Source organism: Lagopus leucura, unplaced genomic scaffold, assembly GCF_019238085.1.
Source record: "Lagopus leucura isolate 7727_CA_CO unplaced genomic scaffold, USGS_WTPT01 Super-Scaffold_100012, whole genome shotgun sequence".
NCBI classification, from domain to species: Eukaryota; Metazoa; Chordata; class Aves; order Galliformes; family Phasianidae; genus Lagopus; species Lagopus leucura.
In genome coordinates this window covers 2,564,837-2,588,568 of record NW_024962267.1, presented here as the reverse complement: position 1 = coordinate 2,588,568, position 23,732 = coordinate 2,564,837, and the positions used below count along the sequence as shown (strand labels likewise).

At 35.5% G+C, this 23,732-nt stretch overlaps 1 long non-coding RNA gene across 1 annotated transcript in view; it reads left to right on the top strand.

Moving 5' to 3' along the window:
* LOC122181696 overlaps positions 1-23,052 on the top strand; it is a 53,329-nt gene extending 30,277 nt beyond the window's left edge. Inside the window, exons 2-3 of the long non-coding RNA XR_006179546.1 lie at positions 16,015-16,083; positions 23,043-23,052. This is a non-coding gene — a long non-coding RNA (uncharacterized LOC122181696). The remainder of the gene's footprint in view (positions 1-16,014; positions 16,084-23,042) is intronic.
* The last annotated feature ends 680 nt before the right edge of the window (positions 23,053-23,732 follow it).

The window sequence follows — 23,732 nt, the reverse complement described above, 5'->3', positions numbered from 1 at the left end:
ATATACAAGATCGCTACCTGCTTATCGTTTGTCCTGACAACTCTAGCTTCAAGCTTCAAGCGTACCCATTGTAAAGCAAATTTAAATAATCTGTGTTCCTTTGAATATGGCTTATTCTGGTTAACCTATTCTTTCTAAATGGGAAACATGGAGAGAAGTCCAGTTGGTCTTGGAGAAAGAGATTTGGCAAGAGAAGTCAGAAGTTTGTAGTTGCAGCGACAAAGCTGGAATTCATGAAGCAACTCAGTGCTGCAGGATGTGTTAGAAGGTGGTCCAGGATAACACATTACATATTTATGTGGGAGTACCTTCTGTTGTGTATCTGTGTACAGATAATAAATGTCCTTGGGAATACATTGTAGGGGAGAGTGCAGAAAAAAAAAACAAAAACTTTTAATGTGGTTTCATCTTAAGCCCTGCTTGAGTTTAACTAATTATTACCAAGTTAAATGTTGGGTTTCAGAATAGATTTGTTTCCTTTTTTTCTGCACAGATAGAGCAAGGGAAAGAGGAGGAAATATTTTTTGCAACCCTGTCACTTTAGGCAGTGTTCTGAGCTCAGAATTGCAGCTACACGTAGCTGTTGTGGCTCCATCTTGGCAGAACTATACTAGCACAGAAAGTGGTATTGTTTGGGGAATGGAAGAGCAGAGCAAGCATTGGCAACATCTGTTAAATGTCTGAAATTTATGGGGTTATGGCAAGACTTGGCTTAACTGGATGACTCTGATTGGTCAGTTATTCTGAAATGGAATTAGTGCAACTGACTGAATTACTGAGAAGAATTCTTATGATTATAGCACATGGGAAAGTCCTGCATATTGGAATCAGTCAAGATAGTTGGCACTAAAAAAAATTAAAGAAAAGAATGGAGTAGTATAGTTTGTTTTGTTTTGTTCCACCACAAAACAGTTAAATCTTATACCCAAATGGCACAGATCAGTTCTGTGATGTTATTATTTCATCATTATTAAACCACTAAAATAGGGAAGTCAATGAACTGTGAGATACATATGTCTGAACCAGTGCTGTTAGATGTACATACTATGGGAGCTTGTGGAATCTACTGTAAATATCTGTAAGTCTCACGTTGACAAATAATTGCAAAAACTTAAGGAGAAAAATAAACAATAATGAATTCTCAAAGACAGAAGTTCCCTTCTTCAGTTGATACACTCTTGCTTACGTACCTCAGAGCTTTTCCAGTTCATGAACTGGAACATCTAACAAATTATGAATCTAAATAAAAATGGGTCCACCATGAGATTTTCACTGGGCACATATATTTGAGAGTTCTTGTGATTTCTTGTGATGATATTCTTGTGCTTTCTGTTCGCTGTGAACAGGAACTTTTGATTGATCAAATCCTAACATGCAGGTGCTAGGTGATCATTTGGGGTGCTGGTATCTTAATAAGAAAACATGACAAATAAATTGTCACAGTATGGAAAATACTGATGTTGTGCTAAGTGAACTGAATAAAGACACTGTACTTGATGTGTGGGGACAGGTTGGTATCAGTATATGACATGCTGCAGAAAGGGGAGGCTTTGCTAATGTGAGAAACAGCAGTGCTGCAGAATCTCTGCTTTCCAGGAAAATAGCTGTGGGAGTGGGAACTTTGGGAAGATGTTTAGGATTTCTAAGTTTCAGGTTTGGATTTTTTTAAAAAAAATTTTTTGAAAACAAGATCAAATGACGTGCTCTGAAGGATGAAGGGACAGTGGCATGCTCTAAAACCTTGTGAACTCCAAATGCTTTTTGCCCACTTATGTTTCTTCTGAGGTGTAGTGATCTTTCCGGGTGCAAACAGAACTGAGAAGGAAATATCAATTGTAGAGATATTTTTCTTTTTCTTTTCTTGATTCATTCAGCAGCACTTCCACAAGCACTTGCACAGCTTTAAAACAGTAAATTATGTATTCTCTTTTTGTTGCACCTCTTACAGAATTAAAGAATTGTTTTTTTCCCATATAGAACTGCAGAGCAGATCCAGTTGCTGTAGATTTTTTTTATTAAAAAAAAAAAAGACTGAGGAGTGTGAGAGTTTGATATTAAAGGGCATTTTGAAAGAGAGCTGCTGCAGCTGAGCACTTTGCATAACTGTCATCTGCTGTTCTGCTAGATGTGCCAGAAAAGTAGAGCCTTTTTCTAAAGTAACAAGCTTAACGGAGATAAAACTTACCATCAAGTCTAGAGGCAAGAATGAAGATACTTTAGTCAAGAGGCCAGTTTGTAGCTTCAGAATTGGCAAACACTGACTTGGAAAATACAGCTGTTATTCAAAAGATTTAAGCATTCAGCTTTTAGGATTCCAAGGTGCCTGCAACAGCTCTGGTCTTTCGTTTTACTTCTTTTTTTCAATCCTACAAATGCAGTCTGTTCTGCAAGAAGCCACTGTCTGTCCCTTGTTGCTGCTGGATGTGCAAGAGCTTGGCCAGAAGGAGATGATGCTATTTAGTACCACGTAGAAAATGAATCTTTTTTTCTCTTCATCAAGAACTGAACTTGATTGCTTTCTTCTGTCATCTCAGTTTTTGGCTGTGCCTCTCACCCTGAAAGTGGAGAAGATTTCATTACTGTTCCAGAAATAAATTATTTCATCTACTGGATAGAGATACTGCTAATACTGCTAAAACTTGGAAGACAGAATCTCAAGCCGTTCTTGGATGAACAGCTGAGTAAGTAGGAGAAAATAATAGGAGGCCTCAGCATTCCAGTTTTTATGAAGCACTTGAAGTCAAAATTAAGGTAGAGCTATTCACTATTCTTTTTTCAGATTATTATATTCACTTTCGGATGTGTCTATATTCTACTGTTCAGTTTGCAGTTCTGTGCACAGATAGTCACTGGTTTGTACAAAATTACTGTGGAAGAAATTTGACATGGAGTTTTCAGGAAACGATTATGAAATGTTCTGCAGGTTGGAGTAAGAAACACATATAAACGGGGCTTTTAGAAGGAAAAATCGAAGGAAGGAACACTTTTTAAATACCACTATCGATGAAGATAACAACAGTAGCAGGAATTTTTAACCTGGAAGACTTCTACTAAGAAGTGGATATGACATCAAGTAGCTGAGCAGAAAGAGCCTGAGCTAAATCAACTCTAGACAATTCCTGTCCAGAAGAACTTTATAGCTCTGTAGTGATGAGCTGCTAGGAACAGAGTTAAAATCCTGACATTCAGAATCAATGAAAAGCTTACATCAAACATTGTTGAGTAAAACACTACAAATCATTAATTTGTTTTGCTGCTGTAGCTTTCTCTTCCTTTACCCCAAATTTCCTCTTGCGTGGATGACATAGTAGGTTTTCTATTTATTTAATTTTTATTTACACTGTGTTGTGTTCCAAAAGATAATATTACAAACGCAATGCTACGAAGAAGAAATGAAATATTCTCAGTTTTCTTTGAACATTTTATTGAGCTCTTCTAGTGTACTGTTCTCATTTCTTGTCCCAGCAGTGAAGGGGGTTGGACTTTATTGTAAGGACAGAATGGTTGAAGAAATGGTCCTTTTTATTGCCTTATGCAGTTTGTTAAACGTGGCCATGAGAACTGCAAAATCAATGAAATGCTTTCTTTTATATCTGAAGGAAGCCGTAGGTATTTTTTTCATGATATTTAGACAGCAAGTAGTCCTATTGCTCAGCCTATTACTGTAATGTACGAATCTTGAAAAATTTTGCTTGTTTGCTTGCTTAGAGGCTAATGTGGTATGCCTTGTATTCACTTATGCATATTCTTGGGACTGAATGTAAAGTCTATTAATTTGTTTTCTCTTTGGGTCTAACTATGATTTTTTATGACAAATGAAATTACAAATTTTGCCAGATCCATGGGATGCTATAATGCTTCATCCAACAAGGTATTTTCTGTCCCACTTCAGTTAAGTATCTGGTTTAAAACTTTTTTTTTTCCAGCTGTATTTTCTTCTTGTAATATGACTTTGAAATTATCATTCTTGCTTAAATTTGTCCAGAACTTCTAGTTTATCAGTTAGGTATCTATTAATTCATCCTTTCTGATAATTTATCCTATCTGATAAAGCACTGTACGTATTTTTGGGTGCATGCATGGTGGTGAGGGGGGAAAGGAGAGAGGGTGGGGAATCTTACCATATTCCATGTATTTTGTATCCAGTTCTGGACAGAAGAATCATCTGGTGCATGACTCAGTGCTGTGATACATAGGCTTGAGTTAAGCTGTCTTGTATGAGTGAATTCCCTTTCAGAACACCTGTACTTTGAGCATGGCTCTTGAACTTTTTCAGCTGCAGGAGGCAGTTTGCTACGTTCCCTTTTTTATCTGTCTATTGGAAAACTGAAATATTATTGGCATTAACACAAACCTATTACAAAATACTTAGAAATAACGTCACTAGTAAAATTTGTGTTCAGAATCTTTTTCCAACAGAGAATAAGATTAATAGGGAAAAGACTAATAAGGAAAGACTAATAATTCTCTCTCTTCCTTTCTTGCAAAGAACTTTATCTTAACCAGACTTGGATAGAAACTGATTTGGTACATGACTAAGAGCTTTGGAATAAATTAGGTATTCTACCTTTTAAGAGCTAAATCAGTGAGGCTCTGGGAGCAGGGCCTCGTCCTGTCCCTTGTGTCCATGTCTAAGTGATTAGTGATAGAGCTGTTCTGTCATCAGCAACTCACGAAACACAGCATCTGGAAAGCTGTTGTGAAGTTGGTATCATTGCCAACACAGAACTTATCTGCTTCTATATGCAGTGAGTTTGAGTGTATTAAAACCAGTCCAGTGAAACTTTAAACAAACCTGTTATAGTTATTTTAATGAATATTTTATTTGCTAGTTTTGACAATGATTGGTCCACTTACTGTGTCTGCACTCAAATCCTCTATGAGGATTGATTTGATTATAAGTGTTTGATTATAAGTCCTTTACCCTGGAGATTGTGCTCCCATGTCTGCGAAGAGTGTAATGCAGCAGTGCTGTAAGGCTCCTTGGAATTCCTGGGATTGGGTGTTATAAACCCTGGTCCAGCAGAGCTGTGCAAACCATGCATTATGGTCTCACTGCTTCTGGACTCATCCTGTGCTGGGTTTATCACCATCCTGAGTGGCGAGTTTATGCTAAATGCATGATGCATAACCCGTTCTTTTTTAGGTAAAATTGTTTTGTTTTGTTTTGTTTTTCTAAATTTCAGTGTAGTTTTCATTCTTGTTGACATCTCACTTTTCAGAGACTCCAGGAATTCCCTGAAATAGCTTCCTGAATTTTTGAAAGCGAGAGACATCCTTCAGGCAACAATATCATAGTACAGATTCCTGATGGTGTCCTCGCATTCTATCACTTGCATTTCTATCACTTGTTAGCTGTGTGTATGTTTGTGTGGTAAGGCCTCAAAAGATCAAGATGTTGAATCTTTTTGAGTACTCGAAAAATAACCTCATTAGCAAACGACTGATCCAGTTAGTAATGTGATTAAGGAAAAATGTTAAGGTATACATTAAGGTAGAATGTAGTAATCTACATCTCTCTTGCTCTGTATCTCTCATCCTTTAACTGAGAGATGCAGACTTCTTGCTAAAGATCATTTGTCCTTCAGCCTGATTAAATTGTTTAAACTCATCATGAAAGAGCTCTGGAAATTTTGCTGATGCAGTTTTTAGAAGAACTAAATGATCTGGAACACATATTAAATTGTATGTGACTGCTGTGGTAGAAAAAAGCCACCTGGAGACTTTTTTTTTCTGGGCTACACGGCAAATTTTATGTCCAACTCCACATCAGTCCTACAAGAACATAAATATCAAACTGTGTTAACGTGCACCCAGTTGGAAAATATATACTTCATGAAAAGAATGACATTATTTAACAGTACTGTACCCATAGATTATGAGTCTCCTGTGAATAATAAACTTGAACCCTACACCATATCCAGTACTACATTACTGAAAAACTTGCCTTTTAGAAAAGTTTTAAACTGTGTCCCTGCTACATGAAGAACTCAAAAAAGGAAGAAAAAGTTCATGGAGTCTTAAAAGCTGTCCCAGTTTAGAAATTACAGATCTGTTTCTGTTGAAACATTCATCATCGTTTAAACACATAGAGCTTGATTTCATTTAAGCAGAGAGTAAACAAAAAATCAAGATCTATCTTCTGGCCAGCATTAATCATTCTTACTTCACCAAAGCAGTCCTCAACTCTGAGGTGGTCTCTGCATTAATAAGGAAAGTATCTGTGTAATGCAAAAGAGATGCCAAAACATCTTGTTTAGCAAAATGATATGAGCCTGTGAAAAAAGTTATTTGGGGAAAAAATAGTTTTTCAGAGTGGAGGCAGGGGAGAAGAGTGAAAAAGAGAATAGAAGCCATTCAAATATTGACAATAGATACCAAGAAGGGAAAGCCAATTAACGAGCTGCAAATTAAGAGGCACACAGCTTTCAGTGCTGTTAACTGCAAAGAGTGTTAGGACTCAAATAGATGCCTGTTCTGAAAGATGCATGCATTTTTCACTGCAGAGATAAAACAGCCTTCTGCCCCAAAGCAAAACAGACACCTAAGAAATTAGGAAAATATCTCTAGCAAAATTTTATTGTTTTCTAGGAGTCAATTTCTACAAACAGTTTCTGCCCTCTTAGATTCTCCTGTTCAGCTCCAATAATGTTTTACCTTCTCTGATACCCAGCTGAGAGGTTCCTCTTGTGGCCTCTACTTGTATTTAAGAACTCTCATGAGTTTACTTTGTGTGCATTGTGACTCTTATTTAAATACAGAAATTGTATAAAAGCCTGCAGTAGAAGCTGTCTTTCAGGCTATTTTATCTCTTGAAACATAGTTCAACTTGTTTTTTTTCTTTGGTTTTTTTTTCCCCCTCTTTTTTTTGTTATGGTCTAAAGAAGATAATAATTAAAGGAGTCTAAAATTTTTGTTACTATAATGGTAAAGACTCAGAGATTGCCTTTGAAAGTTATAAAGTTCATAATGTATGATGATTCTTAATGTTAATAATGTAGAAAGAGCAGTACTGTATTACAGAGCAAAATGTAATTGTCTAGGTCATTGGAGTGTATAAGAAAAATAAGTATTTCTGGTTTATTCAGTATAACTCTGTAGTCTCAGTGTATCATTAGTACAGAATTCACATTTAAATTTTTCATTCGCATACGAATTTTTAATGAATGAAATAGGAAAAGGCAGAAGGACGTCATTAAGCTTCATGAAGGGCTTATGGTAGCCCTTAAAGGCATATAGGGAATTAAATGTAAAAAAAAAAAAAAATTACAAAAAACCCTCATTTTTTTTCTACCCTTTTTAAATCCTAGCAATGGATTTTTCAGTATAAGTCAGTGTGATTAAGTTGTATTAATAATTTCCTAAGCATCTTTTGTGTGTGCCATTCTTTGATTTCAGGTAGCCTTTACAATAAGGATGCCATTTGGGTAGACATTTCAAATGCTGTCTCTTTTCCATCCTTTCTGTCCTTTGTATGACTAAACAAATATTCTGATGTATTCTCATGACCTATGCTTTGTTTTCTTTCTTTTTTTTCTTTTTCTTTTTTTTAACATTTGTCTGTTTAATTTAACTCTTTGGAAGTGGTTGCAAGATGAGATCTTGGACTTCATTTCTTCATCCTCATCAATCTTTCCAGTTTCTAAACTGGAGTCTTTTAAATAAGACTCTGAAAATCTTGGTTCTTACATATCTAAAATTTAATTAAGAAGATTGGACATGGAGGCTGACTCCAGAGACAGAATGCCAGAATCACATGGAAGTGATAGCCCAGATTTCCCTATACTTGGCATGAGGATTTTCATCTACTGTAGGAGCTGTGTTTTCCTTCAGTGTTAGTGTTGCTCTTGATGTGATAACAACGTTCCACTTTGTTCATGAGAGCAGCATGTGCTAGAGTAGCCAATCTCTTTAAGAGGTTGGGGTGTCTTAGGAGGGCACCTCATCCCTTCCCCTTATTAATGTTTGTGTTTTGCATGAAAATAATAATCGCAGTAATGAATACCTGTCTTAATTCCAATATCAGATTCTCACATAATCAGAAAGCAAAGAGTTTGGAAAAGCTCGGAAGCTGCAACAGGATTAATTGAGCAAAAATTAGAGACTATATACCTAACGGGGCAAGACAACAACAACAACAGCAACAACAACAACAGGAACATTTGTGCTTTTCAGCCCTGTTTTATTCCCAGGCTAGTTTTCTGCCAGCCCACTGCAGATTAGAGTAGTCTTGGAAACATTCTAAACTCTTCCAACTGGCCTCAAAATAGCTGCCTGCCAACAGAGAAGAGATAAATCTCAGCAGTGTCTCTTGGGAGACACTTGGGCTTGGGAGCTGGAGGGAATATGCAAGCTTTGGCGTCTGCCAGAGGGGCTCTGCAGCATTTCTGCAGTCATCAGGAGATCCTTAGCTGTGAAAATTGATTTGGTTTGGGGGTCTTCATGTGGTCAAAGTAGCACAAAGACAAACAGCTTTCTGTATATTATATTTATATATTTAATGCATTTTGTGCTATCTTGTTTGTGCCTGGGTTTACCTCGAAACAGAAAGGATGTGGTCCAACACTGTTTCATTGCCAGAGCACCAGCAGCGTATGCACTGACAAATTCATTGGTAAGATTATCAAGCTAACCATATGGTTGGCTCTTGAGGCATTTACCAGTTTATTTTTTGGACCAAAGTTTTGACTGATGAAGACATTATCAATTAACTGAGCTTTGAGTTTAGTCATCTTGGAAACAGTTCCTCACTAGATTAACCTCTAGGCTTGCAGTGACAAAGACCTGATTCAAATTTAAGTTTAGATATCAATATTGTGAAGTGAGCAGCTGTATTAGATCACTGCAAAGATTTCACACGTCTCCTTGATGAATATGCCAAGAGAGACAACATTGCATTGTATTCCAATGATACTAAAGACTTCAGGTGTAAGATACCTACTATTCTTCTATGGTCTTCAATCTGGCAAAACACAGCAGATATCTGCACTTGTTTTGTGTCTGCAAGCAATTGCCTTTTCCTCTTTCACCGCTCTCTGCTGCTGTAAATTTCTTTCCCATTCTTTTGAGAGGGTTGAAGAGAAACCATCTGCATGGTGATTACCAAGAATCACTTTTACACCATTTGAAACCTTTGTACAATCTGGATTAAATGGCGATAGTGAAGCTGTCCTCCATCCATCTGGGCAAGTATTTATAGCTGACTATTTCATGAGCAGTAACAGGTTTTCCACCAGTTGCAGTTTTCTGTAAACTTAGCATTGACTGCCTAGACATTATCTGAGAAACTGGCTAGTGGGAATTGTGTTCTACTGTATTTAAAGAAGTTTTGAGCTCCAGTAGTGTTTGATACTGAATTAATACCTACCAACAATAAAAAGCAAAAGAAAAAAAACAAACAACTACAAGGGGAGTTTTATACAAAATGGTGACAATTTTCTTGGACAGCTGAGGTATATTTAAGATCAAAGATGGTTGGATTTGGCTGTACAGAAGTACTCCAAGAGTCTACTGAGTTAGAAGATGCTACTTACATGGCTCATCTATTGGCTGATTTTGGCATTGTAAATTATTAGTAAGATGTATTTTGTGAAGTTAGATTCTGTGTCACTTGCTAAGTGTCAATTGATGCTCATGGAAATACTTAGCTACTGATTAATATTAATATATTGCATGCTGCTGTTTATATGATCAGTTGCCTACTCTCCTTGAATGTCTAGCAGTCCTCTGGGAATTAATGCTATATTTTGAGTCATGCTAATCAAAAGTTGGTAAAAAAAAAAAAAAAATCTGCTTTCTAGAGAACTATAGAAATACTGAATATGTTGACTTGTGAATGAATCTCTGTACGCCATCTCTTTCTTTTATGCCTTCCATCCTTCTATCTCTCTCACTCTATGCCAATAATCATTACAATAATTTTTCAATTAATTGTTTTCAAGCTGAAAGAAGTAAATGTGCAGCCTGAAAGCAAGGACAAGAGTCACCCTTCTCTTATTACTACTAATTTGAAATTTTGATGCCTTCCTAGTCAGGATACATTTTTTTTGTTTTGTTTTGTTTTTGTTGTTGGTGGTTTCTTTTGTTTGTTTTGAAGGCATAGAACAGACTGGTCTTATTTGGTGTAGGGAGACTTCATTGTTAATTTGCTACTTCATGTTGCTAATTATTAAAGCCAAAGTACTGCTTTTTAGCATGATGATATTTAATATACATGCTGTTTATCCTCCAATTACAGCTGAGAAACGAAAGTGTCTTGGATAATTAGCTTAATTCTTCTTTGATAGTTGGCTAACCACAATTAAAATCCTAATTATTTTTTTCAAATTTATTGATTGATCTTTTTATATTCTTTAAGTGTATGAATATTTCAATCAAATAGTGATTTTGAATGAGAGGTGTACATTAAACGGAATATTAAAACACTGGCATTAATATATTCTCTGGTAAATTATAGTGACAATTTTAAAATGACAGATTATATATTTCTTTAATAGTTCCCCAATAATTATGTCCCAAGGAAGACAAAACTTGAGCATGACATTGATTAGAAGGCCATGAAGGAGGGACTCAGCAACACCTGAAGAAAAATGTCAGTTCGACCGTATCATGTCAGGCACTGTAGTCAGGGGACAGGAAATCTTGCTGGTAAACTTTTTGCTGTAGAAGAAAAGAAAGGTGGAAGCTTAGTGTAGATTGCATGATTCAGTATGGCTGCTAATAGCTTGTTTTCTTTGAATGCAGTTGCTATAGGGGTTATCCAGGAGCCAGGCCTCGTACTTTTTAATCTCTTAGACAGGCTTATGATCTCCAAAATTTTTGCTTTGTTCATCATACTGAACTTCTGTGGAGTCAGAAGTGTGAGGATGTTATTCCAAATTATTCCAATTATTCCAAAAGCATCTTGTCTGGCTGACTTGTATATCTAATAGGGTTCATAGCACTTACCTTCTAGTGCAGTACCAGCTCCAGCACAGCAGAGGTCAGGAAGAAATCATTCATTCTTTGTAATGAGTGTGTGTTTTGTCATTGCATTGGTTGGTGTGTAGACTATGAAATAGTGATTATTTTTCTAGTGGCAATATTTTTGCCTACAGTGTACTACAGGTAAATTTACCCAAAAAGTGTTAGTCATCCTCACATTCAGTATCTGTTCAAAATACTGGCTTCATTACTTCTTTGATGCTGTCTCAGTAGCATTAACTATTTTTCTGCTGTCATGAAATGCAAGGATGTGTTTAAAATTTTTCTGTTTTAGATTGAAACTCTTGTATAGCAGTAAAAGCATAGCTTCTTTTAATACTAGTCAAATAGTTATGACTGACATTTTTTTCACAATAATTTAAGTTACATATGTAGAAATAGGCTTGTAATAGGGATCACACCTGATGTTTCTATTGTATGTTTGATTGATTCTTACAACCTTCTGGATTTTTTCATTAGGCGTTATTATTTTTAGCTCTATCCCATGTTTGACATTGGCTTAGTAACAAGTTGCTTACATGTTCCTGTCTACATCTCTAAATGTTGCTTTACTACAAAAAGTCCTAGAAAGTATTTTGAGTTTTTGGGATGAATTTACCAAAAAAAATGGAATACTTAACATTTCAGTCTGCTACATGAAGAAGTAATTAAAATAAACACAAGACCTAAATAGCATAGTTTTTTCTTTCATCATCTTGTGTTTTTTGAGTTGTTGGTGACATTGCATAGAACAGAAGTTCTGTCAAAACCTTCAGCATAGAATTTTACCCACAGTGGAGATTACCTTCAGATTCCAGAATTAAATTGTATTCTTGTATCATGTAATTGATGTTGTGTACAGAATGAGGTGGGGTTATATGATCATCCTGCATAGCATTTGTAACACCAATTTTTAACTTCAAAGGCTGAACTTGAATCATTTCAGGTGTAGCCAGATGATCCTCACAAGTTATAAGTAAATAGAGTGTAACTGGTCTTTCAAAGTAAGATGATTTTTGCTCATGGCATGCTGTTAGTATTCTTGGTTCAATAACAGTGCAGCCAACTTGCAGCAAGTAAACATAGAAGAGGCAGAAAAATGTCATCACCTCTTAAGAGGAATCAGAAAGTAGAAAGACTGCATTCTGACAAAAGAGAGAAGTTTAAATGTTTAAACAGAACTATTACAGCAAATGAAACATTGTTTACATAATGGAGCAGAAATTGTTCTGTGATTAATGCAACTGACAGCACATAACCTATAACAGAAATCCTGCACTGAAATCATGCTAATTGAAACAACTGTCATTTCATAGTGAAATGACATAAAATGATACCAAAAGAGTTCACACCGAAATATACAAAACTCAATCATAGTACATTTTAGCTAATATACAATTTATAATTTTTTGGAAATACCTTTCATTCTTTTGGGCTACATACAATTCCTGTAGAATGGGAGGCATCAAAAGATATTACATTTTTCTTATCAATTAATCTAGAAACCTTCAAGAGAAACTGACCAGAGGCTTTCAAACCAAATTTTCAAGGGAGTACAAACTTTCAGCCAGGTGAGGAGATAGAGCAGTTATTTGCTAATTCAGTTGAATCTCTGGGAATATTTTCTACCTTCCTTATATATACTTTTGTATGTTAGCATTCAGAAAACTTTGTACATCAGAATGTATGTATTGTATCCAAAGTTGTATATGCTATATGGGAAATAGCACTCCACCCTGCAATTTCTCTCTTGTTGAATAAATTCATATTCTTTTCAACTTAAAAATAATCTTGTATTAGATGCTGACTTTCATTTTAATTTAATTTTTATTCATAACAAAAAAAGTGTTTAAGGTTCTTTTTGTAAAAGAAAATCATCATTTTCTTTAGAATTCTTGATTTTCTTTATTTTTTTCAGAGGGAGAGTTTAGATTAAACGCAGAAATTTATTTAATGGTGTGAAGTGCCTACAGGCTTGCAACCTATAATTTAATGTTTTATTCATAGTTTTCTTCAATAATTATAGTTATTTATTGATCTTCACACAAATCTTTCCAATATAACTTTGAATTTAAAGTTAATGACATGAATTTTTCTCTTCTGGAGATTTAGGATCTGCTTTTGAGTTGTGAAACCGGGCATGTATGTGCAATTCACAGTCTGCCAGTTTTTGTAGAGTGCTCAGTTAAATGAATTATTTAATACTTTTCCTTCTTCTATTTCTGTTTGCCAGAACTGTTTCCTTTCTGTAGATACAGTAATGCCCTTGATTTGCTTTTCATACGTAGACTAGCTTAGATGCTGTTTTTGTGAGCTTCTTAAAGCTGAGTGATGAACTAAATGAAGATGAAATTTAAACATAAGAAACTCACTTTATAGTTTAACGTGTTCTGCATTTTCCACTGGATTTTCCTCTGGCCAAACCAGACAGTGTTCTGGAGCAGGCAATGGACCAGTGCCATCTCATATTCACATGGCAGAGCTTTTCTGCACCTCCTCAGCGCTCAGCGCTGCACATCTTTTCAGCAGAACTCATTTAACTAAAATGCCCTATGAATTCTTCCTTGAATCTACAGAAATGCAACCTTCTCATTTATATCCCTTTCTGATAAGAGACTGCAGCATACAAATCTGATCACTACAGCCAATTGCTCAATATTCACCAAATTGATCTCCATATAGTTTTCCTAGTATAATTTATTTTCCTTTTTGTCTTACAAATACCAGTCTGTTTCATCTCCAGATGGTATATTTCTATATAGCTCATTTTACATTATACCCTTAAAAAAGAAAACAAAACACTACAAGCAAAAGGGATATTAAATATTTTCCTGCAATGTGTATATTTTTAAGTATTCTGTTGAGTTGATTTCTCTCCCATCTAGCACATCCTAGGAACCCTAACACCTGATATCTTAACTAAAGTTATAAAGCATAATTTTGAGTTATTCTATAGAATAGAAATTACATTTTATGGGTGTTAGTTGTTAAATAACTTTCAGATATATTCAAATATTTAGTTAAAATGAATGATTAATTGGAAACATTTTTTAATTTATGCTGAGCACTCAATAATGGTACTAAAAATGTGTGTATATATATATGTCAGTCTTAGAAGATTGTCTTTGGGGTTGTGTTGGGTGAACACCAAAAAGGTGAATTTCTTTGTAATGGGCAGTAACAAATCTTCATCAATGCATCTGGTAGAAAACTATCCAGACTTCGTCTCCTCCTAGAGCCTCAGTTGAATGAGGATTCATTGAAGCAACACTAGATGATGACATTACTTGTTCACACAACAGAAAAACTGGATTGCAAGGTCTTTGTTTACCTTCACTTTGAGGGTTTTTGTTTACCTTCACTTTGAGTGTGATAGTTGAGTAAGACAGAGTGATTTGGATATTATTTCTTCCTTTCCTTTCTTTTAAATGCTTGGTTAAACAGCATGTTCCTTCAGCAGTTAGCCTTAATCACCTTTTGTAGGCAATTTTTTTTGTTAAATTCCATCTGTTTTTAAGGCTGAGCATTTGAGCATCTTGGTGAACTATTCATAGACTTGAAGACTTTAATGTGAGACCATGATGTTCATTTTCTTATGTAACACAAGGCATAATGTCTACACTGACACTGTTTCACTGTGGTCAAAAAGCTGTGCAATTACTTATAACTGTTCTGTTCAGAATAATATTGATGCTAAAATGGCTTTTCTCCACCGTATATGTATCACGCTCTTTTTTTCGTTAACGTATGGATTCTTATTTGTTAGGCATATGTTTCTTTTTCTCCTTTCTAAATATGATGATAATTAAGTTTCTTATTACTGAGATTTCAAGGCTGCTAAAGCTGAGCCAGTCAGAAAATTTAGCTTATGTACAGGGCTGTGATTTCTGTAAGTTGAGTGTGACTATTTCACTGCTATGTTTATGGAATTATTTTAGCTCTGTGAGAAGTAGATAGTTCTTCCCTGCCTTTTTTTGATGGAGAAAATTACAACATGATAAGACACTGCCATTGTGTCTCATGCAGTGAAGTGTATCTGGAGTTGGGGATTTCAATTAAATAGATATTAATTGCATTGTCATACCCACTTTCTGGTTCATGATGGGAAGTCAGAAAATGAGGGTGGAAGTCTTCCCTGACAGGAAAACAGATTAGTTAATACAGCGTGCCTTCTACATACAAATACTTTATGCAAAAATGGTAATGAAATCTAAGGCTAAGCCAAACCATATGATATGTATGTAGTGTGGAAAGGAATTTATGCTTTCCCTGAGAAAATGACTAGGGAACATAAATAACATAATTTTTGCCTGGATTAGGTGGCAATTTATAGAATGTATTTCAAAGACCTTTAACAATTGAGCAATATGGTAAAAATAGATTATCATAACAAGAGTAACTGCTCAGGATACAGATAGGCAGATATTTTTGAAATGTAAATACTATGGCACTGTTTTCTTGTTGGTTTTCTATTTGCATCAGCAAGGGAACTTCAGTGTGTGCAAAATACAACTTGTTCCTTTTTCCTTGAGAGCCTTCAAGATATACTTGAAAGTCCTTGAGATGTTTTGTTAAAATACAGCACATTCCACTTAAAATAAAATTTTTATAGGCAAAATGTCACTGCAAGCTTCACATCTGATATTTAGTCTTAACGCATACTTATAAGCAGAGCTACACGGCATCCTAAAACCACAGTTTCTTCTTGGAAGTACAGCTTTCAAAATGGATGAAACACACAAAACTGCCTAACACTGTAATTAATGTGCAAATGTGTCCAAAAAATAGTGTTGTTACATAAGGTAAGATGGAATGCAAAAACTTTATGGGATGTTTATAATATGGTATAGCAGTACAAATTTCTGCTCTTTCTCTAGATCCCAAGTTCTAAGACAAGTAGGTATGTGAGGGCTATTCACTTTTTTTATTTCATATTTGTACCCAGACTTTATAGAATGTGTGTGTGATGTTTTGCTACCTCCTGTTTTATAAGGCAGGGCAGAGCAGTAACTGCAGTGCTGTATAACGAATCTGTTTATCTTCCTGTTCCAGAGAGAAACTTTCTCTGCCCATCCAAAGCTGCATTTGCAAAGGCAACTCTGTTTTTTTCCTGGCAAATCTGTAAGTTCTCACTTCTGCATGCATTTTGATCAGCGCACACATTTCCTAAGCTCCTAATTCCGCTCACATTCCCAAAACAGTGTGTGGGGTTTTTTTGTCTGTTTGGTTTTCAGATTGTGGATAATTCAGAGCTTGCACAGACCAATATTTTGGGTGTTTGGGGATGAATTCAGAGTTTGCATCTCAGGTATAAAACCAGATGTTTATCACTGAGCCATTCCTTGGCTTTTTTTTTTTTTTTTTTTTGCTTTTTTTCCCCCCCCTTTATCTTTATAAGGCTGTTATTCCATAACACAGCAGCTACGGTTTCCCCATGCTTCTGTGAAATGCAGTGAACAATTTAAAAAGCATTGAAATAACTAGTGGCCTTGAAGATGTGAATAGGAAGAAGGCTTTCTAAAGGCCTGTGTTGTACGCTTATTTTTCACGTTTAAAAAATATTTTAAAGTATTGCTTTTAATTTCAGGTAATAAATTGTTAGGGACTGCTGGCATTCAAATTAATAGTTTCAAAAGCAAATGAGAGTTGGGTGTGGAATTTTAAGTAGAATATTTGCAACTGTCCATAACAAGGAATGTTATTCAGGTTGTAATTTTCTAGATTGAGAGAATCATGGATAGAAATCCAACATCATATTTCCTTTGGGCTCCTTTTCACGTTTTGGACTTCGAGCTTGTATTTTTTCTGCTTTGGCAATACAAATATGAGAATGGAACTGATCTATATTGGTGGCAACAGCAAGCAGACAAAATTTTTAGATTTGTTTAACCATCAGCAGAAGGGAATGTAGCTTAAAACAGTCCAACTTTTCCCAGTATTGGGGATTAATTACTAAAAATTCCTAAAAGCAAAGCAGTATTAGGAAATGTTAAATACACACAAGTGTTTTGCTGAAATGCTTTCTTCAGGCACGAACTGCAATAGCACCAGGACACACATGTATTTCATCTTTTCACCTTAATGGGAGGCTTTCAAACCAAATTATCATGTACAAGGGCCTGTAATGTTCACAGAAACATGAATGGAATAATAGACTCTGACTTAGCACAGCACTAGAATTTGAATTAGGCACTTTGGCAGAAGAGCTTTGATGACTTCTGTGACCCTTCCGCTGATGCTTTGACAAGTCTGGAATCATTCTCAACCTTACCCTGTGCTCCCTGTCTCTTAACTTCCCTATTTTGCATTTATCCTAAGGACACAGGTAGGAATAAAATGGCAAATCCATGTGTTTTATTTTGTAATACAAAACATATTTTCATACGCTTTCTGTGATACCAGCTGCCAAACAGAACTGCCAAACAGAGTTATCAAGCAGTGAGGACACATTGATTTAATTGAAATGAGTATATAGTTAAAATTAACAATGAAAAATGTGATAATCAAAAAGAAAGAAGCTAGAAATTTCTTGGAATTTTACTAATTCTATTATGAATTACAAAGTTTTAAATTTATGCTATTAACACAATTAAGATTTAATAATTTCTGCAAATAATGTGTGCACTAAAAGTAAAGTATTTTATAAATATAAATTATTTAATTGAAGAATTGTATGTATCTAATAAGGATCACTTACTCGTCAGCAAAGAAGCAGTCATCTGCAAGGCCTCTTGATTATGCAGATGTAAGATGACTGATGCTGGCAAGAATGAATTTGAGTTACTGTTTTCTATGTAAAAAAAGGAGTAGCTGTCAGTCATTGTATGATTATATTTGTCCACAAACAGCTGGATAAGTTATACTAATTTTCACTGGATGCTTCGAAATAGCTTTTGAGCAAAGTACTTGCAAGCATCCTCATATTGTTTTCTTCCCAAGCAAGTGGTGCAAGAAGGTGGTACACATGAAAGCATTTTCATTCCTAACAATAACAACAACAACAAAAAAAACCACACACAAAAAATGCTTCTCGCTCAACAGTCAGCATGTATAAATACAACCCCATTACGCATCTGCAACATCTGCTGCAGAAGTAATAATGAGTCTTTTGCAGTGCATTGCTTCTGAATGAAGAAAATGCTACATATATTCCATATGTATCCACAATAAATACATACAACATAAATACAACACATTTGTTTACCAAGCATCAGTGCAGTTCAGGTATTGCATTTCATCCAGAGCTATGTTTGATAATTCAATAGACATTATTGCATATGTAGTCAAAGTTAAAGTTCCTGAGTTTTATGTAAGAATGTATAATATATTCAAGGAGCAAAAGTTTAAATTATTGCTAGATACCAGTTATAATCAAAGCAGGAGAGGATTGCATAAATGTACATAATAATGATGCTATCATCCTTCTTTCACCTCTCTTGGTCAGGTCTGTATCTTCTTCCATGCCTCAGCATAAATTGGAGTCACTGTATCTCAGCTAAATTAAATTGTTTGTTGCCCGTACAGAATCACTGTAGAGACTGATCTGGCCTCAAAAGATCGTCCAAGTCTCTCCTATGTGTCAATGACAACTAATTCCTGAACAATATGAAGACTGTAGTTTCTGAGGATTATTGTTTCATGTCAGATAGTCATGCTGTCGTCTGTCCAGATTGTCCCTGGTGGATTACAGTATCTTTAATATGCATGCAAATTTGTCAGGTTTGTTTTTGTTTTTGTTTTATGACTTTGTTTATTTTGATTGGTTTTGTTTGTTTTCTTTTTCCTCTTGAATAATATTGCTATCTGAAGAAGCTCATTGTTTAGAGTCAGCATGGACTTAAATGATTCAGCAGTCATATTTAATAGTACTTATGATTTTCCATAAATTGAAGAAATTATAAAACCATGAAACAATTCTTAGTAAACAATTATTTGCTAGAAATCATTTTACTACATTTTGCCAAAAAAAAAAAAAAAAAAAAAAAAAAGAAAGAAAAAGAAAAGGAAAAAAACATTTTAAATTCTTAACAGACTTCTAACTGAGTAATGATAAGCCTTCATTTGTACTTTGGGCTTAGTTTATCAAATCATAATATAATGTTACATGGAAATAAAGAGGACTCATTTATTTCACTGACAGGTAGTACATAGATATTTTTAAACGTCTGTGGCAGAACAGTTACTAAATATTGAGTGGGTTCCACTTGAGAGAAAGCCATAGTGATTCATAGTACAAGCACCTGGTTATCAGTAGTTAAAATACTAGCTTTGTAGTTGTGACTAACGGATGCATCTGATTGCATGTTTGTGCAGAATACAACCAGAGCCTTTCACGGACTTTTAAAGGTTGAACTTAGTAGTAGGGCTAGATCCTCATATACAAGAAGGACAAATGTTTTACTCCAGTGGAAGATGTTTGATACTATGCAGAACAACCAGTCTAAGCCTATTTGCCTTGTGAATAGTCTTTAAAATGTTTTCTGTGGGTTTTTGTTTGAAGTATATTTTCTTGTGGACATTTGAATACATGGTGTACGCTGACACAGTTGCAGTTGAATACAGTCAGCTCACTAAAGGCATTTGGAACCCAGGCATAATTTAGAATTTAGCAATAACACTAACTTAACTGCATGCTTCTTGTTTGAAGCCCACGGATTATGAGGCAGCACATTAATTGTTATGACAACTACTGCTTGTGTGACATTGAAATCTAACTGCTCTTTTTTGTTACCAATTCTCAAAAGAATGGAGCCAGCAGATTTAAAAACTCAACTCTAAGTGCTGTTTGGTAATTTTTCTGCTTCCTGCGGAAAATATGGGAATGGATTACTCTACACCATAAAAACTAAATTTACAAAAAATGCAGACTTCTGACCACGTTCCCTATTCTTGCTGGTCTGGCAACCTCAACTAGAAGCTGACCTGCATTTTGGCTAATCAAGATGCTTTGCTTTGTCTCTGTTTTGTCTGCATACAAAAGCTCATGTCAGGAAAGCTTTCAGAGGTAATCAATCCAGAAAAAATAGATCAGAAAGAGGAAAACATTGTGGATAAATATTTCATTGCACTATGTAAGCTTGCTGTTTTAAAAAGCAAAACAAACAGCTTAGTCTGTTTTCTGTACATATTTTAATTATTCATTTATTTTGTAGACAGACAGTATGTGTGTTTTGAATGTTTCATGCAGAATTTGGGGTCATACTCGTGACCACAACATGTCTGGTAACTGTGCTTCCTCAAATGCGGTGATATGTCATCTCAGTGCATTTTTGTGCTCTGAATAGGGAATCCCTTTCTGTGAAGAATTATCATGGTTCCAGCAATTTTTACCACTTAATTGAAATTAGATGTGCCCATGGGCCTGGTGATGATTGGACTCCCCTGGCATATGCAGTCATATGCAATGTGTGTTTCCCAAGAATAAAGCAGCAGAATGCCATGCAACGTGCCCTCACAGCACTGCAGTCTGCACAACAAAAAACGTTGAATTACAGTGATGATGCCTGTGGAATAGTGGCTTGTGGTTGTCAGTTGGCTGCTCAACAAGAGAAAGATCAGATCTTCTGGCTGTATATACAGGTCTAAGTTCAGACTTCTCCTTTTCGGTGACTTAGAGGAAATTACCAGGTAGATGCATACACATTTTCCTTTTCCGTGTTTTTGTGGGATGTGTTGAACACTTTTGTGATGTTCCTACCAGTAAGTCACTGGGCATAAATAAATTCACAGTGAACTCCAGGCTTTTTTTTTTTCATGAATCTGAGATATGATTACTCTGTACTCAGCAGTGGTGAGGTCACACCTTGAATAATGTGTTCACTTTTGGGCTCCTCGCTGCAAGAAAGACACTGAGGCCCTGGAGCATGTCCAGAGAAGGGCAACAAAGCTGGTGAGGAGTCTGGAGCACAAGTCTTATGGGGAGTGGCTGAGGGAGCTGGGGTTATTCGTGCTTTCAGGTTTAATTAGAATGTCCCTGGTAGTTGTTTCAGTATTTTAAATCTTATCAAAAATTTTAAGTATATGAAAGATATACTTTACTATACTATACTACAGGAAAAGTATTTTGTTAAGAGAAAATTCAGCATAGTCAAGTACTGATTGCTGCCAATTGCAATGTGTTGCTGAAACTACAGTACATATGGAAGATTCAGTTGTGGTGTTAATAACAATCTGAAAACTAGATAGAAAATGAAAAAAATTCTGTTGCTAGGGTCAGATGATAGTCCAGATTCTATTTTTTATTTATGATTCAATCTGAATGTGGGAAGCGAGAATAAAGACATATTTTTTTCCAGCAGAATTAAGGATACCAGCCTAAGGTCTCCAGGGCAATGTTTCAGTCCTGTTGCTCAGGGGATGGGGAAGGTTCTGTATCGGGGACTTCTTTGGCTCTGTAGAGCAGCTGACTTAGCACAAGGCTTACTGCAATCTCTGAGTTGACCTAAAGAAACATAGCAAGCATCATAATTCCACCAAATCAACTCCTTTACAAGCATTTAGCAAATGCCTTAATAAGGCTTATGGAATTGTTGAAGGAATCAAGTAAGATTCTTCATAATAAAAATAAATTAGATTGTGAGAAAATTCTTGTGCTTTTTTTGGTTGCTTGCTTTGGTTTTTTTTAGAAAGACAATGCAAATCTATCTTGACTGATTGAGAGGGTAGCATCATCACAGAAGATTTGGTGGACAAGTGTAATTAAGCAGTTGTGGAGAAAACGAACACCTCACCCTTGTTTAATTAAAAGCACTCCATTACATCTCCATAAAGTTCACTTTCTCCCCCATTCCAGCTTTCAGAAACAATCAAAACCTAAGAAAACAGAAGCTGGGTAATTTTTAGCGCCAAATGCGTGTTTGGTTACTCTGTGTAATTGCAAAAGCATAGAGTGGGTAGTGTTGAATTAAAGTATCTGTTCTGTTATGTCCTGATGAATCAGATCAGTTAAAGATTCAAAGGGATTGACAAAATTGATCACTGTACGTGCATCAGTCTTGATGCTAGAAGTACAAACCCTGTGAGTAGAACTTCAGAAAAAGAATTGGAGGCAAACACAGCCCATAAACAAGATATCCAGAAAATAGATTTTCCTATTGGCTATGTTATATCCAATGAACAATAAATTCTTTTTTCTTCCGGGAATATTAAGCATGGTATAAAATAGAAAGTAGTACTGAATGATTTGATAAATGTGAAGAAAATACCTATTGAGAAAAGTATATAATGAAGAGTGTTATACTAGGCTACTTTTTTAATAGTCTATCACCAACAGGACATATATATACACACACACTAAGGCAGTATCATGTATCATGTATTTGCTGGTGAATTTGTATGTGTGTTTGTCTCTTTGCTTTTTTTTCCTTTTGTATGGCTTTGTTTTGTTTTGATTTTGGAAGCGAATATAGCTGGATGACTCCTGACTGTACCTGTCAATATTTAAAAGTAAACTTCTAAGCTTTTGTAAAGATAAATTCTCTGTCCTTGACATTTCCATACATTTTTCATTTAAACTTTTTTTGGGAAAAAGGATAGGAGGGAGTGACAGAAGAGAACAGAAATGGAAGGAAAAGATAAGAGAAGAAGTGGTGATATATTTCACAGAGGTTAAGTGAAAAACTAGACTTTTTTTCCTATTTCTGCCCCTAAAATGAAGCATGACTTTGACTTTGGGAAGTCAGCTAATATTTTGGGCTCCAATATGCTGAAGTCTATATCTTGAGAATCATTTATCTCTAGGCTCTAGAAATACAAAGGAGATGTAAAAATATTAAAATTCTTATTTGTAAGCAGTTTAAAATAGTCTCTCTACTGGCTGACTCTGTGGGTTTTAATTACCCTCTTCTAAGTTCTGATTCAGGAAGGTCCTGAATCACACTGCCAAGTTCAGTGAGCATTGCGTTTGATGGTGGGTCCATGCCCAGACTTAGGGGTGTTGCAGGTGAATGGCAGCCTCTCTAAGAGTAATAGGCTGGACACAGATTCTTTTAGTATTGAAAAATATTTGATAACTAGCATGTTACTATTGGAGGAAATTACAAATTACATTTGACTCTCATAATCTCTGTTCCTCTCCCCAGGATCTGCATTACCACAGCAGCTTTCTCAGTTACACCAATGGGACTGCTCTGAATTTTAAGAGATCCAAATTTGGGTGTGGATGAGTAAGCAGATGCAGTATGCACATCCTGTGCTTGTGACTTCAACAGCAGGTTGCAGAAAAAGAAGAATATCTGATCAATTGCCCTGTCCCAAACTTGCCACGGGAAATGTTGCTTCTGGTATGATGGGGCTTGACAGATCTCTATCTGATCTTTGTGTATTACTACTCAAATATCCTTGAAATTTTCAAAATACTTTTCAAAAGCTTTAAGAAACAACACAAAATGTTTGATAAAGTGACATTATTTTATAATATACAGAATAACTGAGATAGTGACATGAAACAAGAGCCTACAGTATGTTTAATTTTTTCTTGAAAATTTGATTTTTCAGATTGTAAAAATTCAACCTGTTTCCCAGGAAGAAACAGAACAAAATATTTCTTGTATTGGCTACACTGAACTTAAAAAGCAAAGCACAGTAGCGAGGGTCCATGTCCGACTTTACATTATACATTCTTCATTTTTCAGGACCTGGCTCTGTAGTTTCTTTGTATCTAGACAATCGCAGTAAATCAGCTGCTGGTTTTGTGCACCTCCCTCCATCCCCTAATTATGTGGCTGCTGCTCAGACCCTTCACATAAGCAAAAATTTTCTAAGCCTAGCTG